Genomic DNA, 6,338 nt, shown 5'->3' on the forward strand with positions numbered 1-6,338 from the left:
GAATTTATAGCTGGTAGGATTTGCAGTTGTCTGAAATGGAGGCCACCTTATGAGACTGAGCCTGAAACCTATGGGGTCTGCACTGACTCCAAGAGTTAGTGTCAGAATTGACTTGAATTGTCAGACACCCAGCTGGTGTGAGAGAATTGGAGACTTTGTGTGGAAAACCACACATTCGACATCACAAGTGGTGTTTTAAAAAAGACAACACACCCTTGGTGCACCTACTGCAAGGTGCTATTTTGTCTTCTTGTGTTTTTATGAAAATCACCAGTGAAGGCGAGTTCAGTATTGCTCTTGGTCATTCATGTAGTCGCGGACCCAGTCTGGGACCCGGCCCCAGGAAGGTGTTCAGCAAATATGAATTAATAAAGCTTGGCACGAGCTGTCATGATGATCTACCCCAAGGTCAGGGCCAACATTGGGAATGGACTTTGGAGTTTTAGCACGTTAGAAAAAAAAGGTGGGGGTTGGTATGTGTCTGTGTCCCCACCCTGTTTGCACACATGCGTACAGCTGACATGAAGCCCAGCCCTCCAGTCTCAAAGCTGGGCATTCCTCTGGGACAGCTTGTACCAAAAAGCTGTGTACCCAGCTGTGTTTCCAAAGTGATCCTGGTTTTTTTTGCCACCTCTCCCCAACTCTCCCGATGGCTCCTGCCATCCTGTGCACTTCAGGAATTCAAGCTGTTAATATCCAAAGAGCTTAAAAGGCTCTCCACATGTGGTTTTTCTGTGAAAGAGTTGCTCCCTGGGGTGAATGGTTTTCCTCTGTCCCACGTTGCTGCTCTAAAAGTTGGCTTTTCTTACGCTTAGCGTTAGTATTCGTTTGCCTCTTCCCATCGTTCCCGACAGATGTTTTTGGAGTACGTGCAGTGCCTTGCGCTCTGGTGGGGTGGGACTCAGAGGGGCACCAGGTCTTGGCGAGCGGGATGGGAATCTCCCCATTTTATAGGGGAGGAAATCAGCTCCGAGACGGCTTGTTACTTGAGTGGATTTGCACAAGAAGTGGATTGCAGAGCAGGAATCTGAACTGGGTCTTCTTATAATGAACACTGGCTCTTAACCCATCACACAAGGCTGGGAAAGAAGTCAGGAGACTCGGGGTACCTGCAGGACAGGACTTCTGGGATGTGGTAACTGCACAGGCGCTCTCCGCTCCTGAGTCTCAGCCTTCTCATCTGTGATGTGGAATGTTCGCTCACTAAGGGGCTTCACAACTCCCCATCATAGTCCCCAGTAGTGTCCAGCTTGTGTCTTGAATACAAGGCAGGACCCAAATTTGAGACATGACCCAGGTCCTGCTGGGACCAGGGAGCCTATGCCCCATTTCTCCTGTCGCTGTTGGCAGTGGCTCTGGGACGATGGCCTTGACTCTGTTGTTTTAGGAGGGAAAGTCCTGGGTTCCAGCCTGGCCTCTACCAAGGCCTTTGCTTCACAGATCATGGGCAGTTACTTAACTTCTCTGTGCCATAGTTTCCACATCTTGTTTGTACTGAGATTAAACTCTGATGGTCTTTTAATGTTTGATAAATTCTGTGTTTAAATAGATTCTGCATCAGCTTTGGAGCTGGCCCTGCTCTCTTTGTTTGACTGTAATCACTTCAGTTTGTTGCAGCAGGCTGTTGAACTCTCTAGCTTAAAAGTTGTTTAATTATGAAAAATTCCAGACCGGTACAAAGTGGAGAGAACCCTGTAGTGAACCCCCAGGAACCTAATACCCAGCTTTAACAATTATCATCTCACATCTCCCTATGCTTTGTTTTTGATCTTTTATCTAAAAGTAACTTTAGATTTTCAGAAAGTTGCAAAAAATATTTAAGAGTTTCTGTATACCCTTCACTCGGCTTCCTCTAATGCCAGTGCTTATATATCTGTAGTGCAGTTACTGAAGCCAAGAAATTAACACTGATGCAATACTATTAACTCATCTTGAGAACTTACATGAGGGTGTCAGAGTCCCGAAGATCAACCCAAGGTTCAATGATCTGCTAGGACTCGCAGAACTCCGAAGAGCTCCTATACTCATGCGCTATGGTTTATTATTGTTAAAGGTTACGGCTGAAACTCAGCCAAGGAAAGAGGCAGGTAGGGTGGGGTCCAGAGAGACCAGCGATGAGCCTCCAGCGACCCCCTCCCAGTGGAACCGTATGAACAGCATTCAGCTCTCCCTGGGTGACAACATGAGACCCGGGGAAGCTCGCCAGGTGGGGATCCTCGGTCCCCAGGGCTACCGGGCATCAGTCACAGATGTATGGGATGCTGGTGTGGCCGACCTTCGCCGCTCAGGCTTCACCCGTCAGAGAGCAGACTGATGAGGCATGGCCTGTGGCCCCACAGGAATCACGTTGTCAGTGTAAACTGCCTGGCACGGCCCAAGATCCCAGGTATACAGAGACGCCCTTTTCGGGCAGGATATTCCAGCAACTCAGAGGCTGTCTCCCAGGAGCTGTCCAGGGTCATGTGCATGCTCAGCATTTGAAATCCTGCTGAGTAAATCCATGCATTTACTGCATATTGCGTTTGGCCAGATTCCCTACAGGTGTCCTTTTTCTGGGACAGGATCCGATCCAGGATCTGACATTTCACTTCACTGTCCTGTCTCCTCCAGTTCTCAATCTTTCTGTGTCTTTTATGACCTTGATACTTTGAAGGTGTTTTTTAGAATGTCCCTCAATTTAGATTGGTGTGTGAGATGATATGGGGTGACACCTCTCCCAAAAAACGGGAGCTGGGAGAAGAGCAGGGGATTTAGAGGGCGGTCAGCCCTGTGGGAGGGATGGATGCCAGATCAGCCTGGGAACTAAGAGAAATGAGTGGACATAGGACCTGGGTGACACATGTGACAGAGTAAAGCCAATGAGAAAAGGGAAGACAAAATGAACCTTCAATGGGGGTAGGCCTGTGCCTGCATGTGCCAAACATTTTGTACTTATTAGCTCAGCCCTCTGATAACCCTCAAGGCTGAACTATTGGAACCCTTGTTTAATTCATGAGAGACTCAGAGATGTTAAGTACCTGTCCAATGTTGGCCATCAGGCAGGTGGCAGAGCTGGATGCTGGCCCACCTGCCAGGTATCTTTGAGGGGGGAGAAAGAGAAGGAGAAGGAACTTCCACCCCTTGAAATGTGCCAGGCTGGGCACTTTACCTCTGTTCTCTCATGTTTCGGGGTCTGCCAGGCTTGTGGTACTCAATGCATGTTCCCCTTCTTCCTGTTCCTTCCCCAAACTTCCTGGGCCACGGTCAGGCATGTGAACCCCTGTGTCCCATTTGGACATTGCCTTTCCTCAAAGCTGTGGGTGGGATGGCCTGGGATTCTTGTCCCTGGGGCCCACTCTGCCAGACTGCTGTGGGCCGGGCCACCTGCTGGCCAGGAAGGAGGGAGGAAGGCCATTTGTCCTCAGCACGCTTGCAGAACGCTGGCAACAGATGGGAAGGCTTGAATGTGGGCGCTTTGCAAAATATCTTCCTGCAGCCTCCACCAACAGATGCTGCCTGGGTAAATGTGTGGGCTCAGGCAGGCAGACGTGGGTTCACATCTTCCTTCCTCCACCTGCTGACTGGAGTCTCCTGGGGGGTTAAGGGAGAGAATTAATATAAGAGATTTAGCCTAGTCTCTGGCACAGACACTAAAGTATAGGTATTATTCTCTGCATTGTTGCCACCCATATCATTGCACATTACAGGAAAATGTGGTCTAGCAAATTGCCCAGGCTTGTGACTAGTAGTGACTGGCAGAGCTGGGGCTTGAGTCCAGGTCTGGGCACAGAATTAATCCTCTGTGGGGGTAATTCTGATGCTGGCCTGGCAGGGGGAAGGAGCGTTTTAGGTCAGGCACCCAAAACAGCAAGCTTAGGAGCCCTGATCCCATGGGAAGCCCTTCCCTGGATGGGGAGCCCTGGCTTGCTTAGCTGTTGCCAGGTAGCCCAGGAGAGTTGCCAGGGTCCCGCCTTGGGCAGTCCTTCTCTCTTCAAGTCCCTTTTGGGAGGTAGACAGGCGTACTTAACGAGAGGGCCGGCTTTGGAGAACAAGCCCAGCGCCATGTTTTCTGGGGGAGGACCGGACGATCATCCACTCAGGTAGTCATGGCAGGCTGAGGGGAGGGCAGTCCGCCACTGGGAGGGTGAGAGCTCTGTTCTGTGAGGCAGGCTCTGCCCGGGCATTGGTGGGTCTCTGGGGTCACCGAAGCATCAAATTGTCTAGGCCACTGCTCAGCCATAGGTCCAGTCCTTCAAGGGGCCAGGAGTCTGACCTGCTGGTTGTCTCCAAGACAGGCTGGCTTTGGGCCTGGGGGGTGTGCCATCAGGGCTGGGACCACGACAGTGCGTAGATTTCTATCACCCATTTCATTGGTTTATGTTGGCCCAAATCTGTCTTTATAAGTGGAGGCCAAATCCCTCGAGATCAGAAGGACAAATGGAAGGTGAATCTCACGGCAAAAGGCCAGAATGGCACAGGGGCCTTCTCTGAGCCCTTTCTTAAAGCTACAGTGGAAAAATGCAGTCTTGGAAGACTCTGTGACTCTTACCTCTCTTGGGTATTGTTTTGTGGCTTCTGGAAAGTTCCTTGACTCACCCGAGCCTTGGTTTCTTCATCTGCAAAATGAGGAGTATGATACCGAATTGTCATGAGCAGTGACACTGCTGGTCCTTCCTAAATGCAGGGAGCATTACTGACGCCCATTCACACCATTTCTGAAGATGTATTATGCACAGAGTCCTGGGTTGGGACGAGTAAAGGTGAGCAGAAACAGACAGGGTCCCTGACCTTGTGGGCTCTGGAAATAATACAATCTCAGATGTGGCGAGACTGTGCTGCCAGCCTTCCTGGGCTCTGAGGGCTACGTGGAGCCCACGCTGCAGACCTGGGGAGGAGGGGGCCCTTCTCTGAGGATCTTCCCTTTCTCTCCCGTTGTGTAGTTTGCACTGGTCTGCCATTGAAGAGGATGCTCTCCAAACGTGACCAGGACTTGTCTCGGGGTGTGAGCAAGTGTGGCGTCAGTGAGAACAGGCCGGCTGCTCTTGGCCATCCATTTAGGGCAGGGCTTGACATCTGAGCTGCTGGAGCAGCCCTTTGCTTCTCCAGGGTCTCCGGGACCAAGTGGTGGCCTGACCTCTGCCTTCAGAGATGTTCTCACCCTCAGGACACCCAGAGAGTGGTATGTAGAAGCCACACAGCTCCAACAGGGGTCCTGAAGGCACAAAATACTGACGAAAGCCCAAGAGGCCACAGGAATGCTCATGGCCCAAACTGACATCTCTGGGCCAGGGTCAGATTGCAGAGGAAGGAAGCAGGTGGATGGCAGCCATGGGAGGGGCTGAACCTGGGTGGAGGCTGGGTGTTTTACTACAGTAGAAGCATGCACTCATTCATTCATTCAACAATCATTTATTAAGTACCTACTATGTTCCCGATGCCCTCTTTGGCCACTGCCTTTTGTCAAAGCTGTGAGTGGGATGGGGCTGGGATTCTCGCCCCTGGGGCCCACTCTGCCAGATTGGCGCAGGCTGGGCCACCTGCTGACAGGGGAGGAGGGAGGAAGGCTGGTTGGGATTCAGCAGTAAACAAGACGGATGAAAATCTGTGCTCTCATGGAGCTGACATTATTGGCAGGAGAGACAACCAGATAAATAAGCAAAATACAGAATGTGGTAGATGGTGATAATCGGTAAGGAGGAAAAGGAGGCAGGAAGGAAGACAAAGGAAGTGAACAGACTGAGGTTTCAGATGGGGGCGCTCAGGGGGCCCTTGTTTAGGAAGAGCATGGGGAAAGCCCTGGAGAGTGAGGGAGTGGGCTGTGGGGCTCTCTGAGGGGAGAGCGCTCCTGGCCATGGGGCAGCAGGTGGGAAGGCACTGGGGTGGGCTTGCCTGGCAGGTACGAGGGCGGGAGCAGTGGGAAGTAGGCCAGAGGTTTAGAGGGAGCTGGACACACAGGACCTTCTAGGGGGCAGGGAGGACTCTCCTGGGAGCCAGTGGAGAGCTCTATGCAGAGCGGCAGCAAGGGCTGCCGTAGATGTTAACGGGATCATTTCAGCTGCCTGTTGAGAATAGGCTGTAGGGGCAGGAGCAGAGGCAGGGAGGCCAGTTAGGAGGAGGCCACTGCAGTCAACCAGCTGTTTTGTTTCCCACGGTGCCCCCAGCCCATGACATGCTTCTTGGCAGAGAGAGCCGGCACTCAACAAATACTTATTGAATGGTGTGTGAATTAGTGTTGCCCAAATACTGGTTCTTAGACTGGTGCCATGTAGGCTATGTGGAGAAGGTATAAAAAAAACAGATCCCAGGATCCAATAGGTTTCTGATGAGAAAGACGAATCTGGATTTTCAGTAGTTTGCAG

At 51.4% G+C, this 6,338-nt stretch overlaps 1 protein-coding gene across 7 annotated transcripts in view; it reads left to right on the plus strand.

Annotated features, from left to right (window-relative positions):
• KCTD6 (potassium channel tetramerization domain containing 6) overlaps nucleotides 1-6,338 on the plus strand; it is a 201,523-nt gene that overhangs the window by 37,050 nt on the left and 158,135 nt on the right. The window lies entirely within an intron of this gene.

The sequence above is a fragment of the Manis javanica genome, chromosome 3, assembly GCF_040802235.1.
Source record: "Manis javanica isolate MJ-LG chromosome 3, MJ_LKY, whole genome shotgun sequence".
Lineage (NCBI taxonomy): Eukaryota > Metazoa > Chordata > Mammalia > Pholidota > Manidae > Manis > Manis javanica.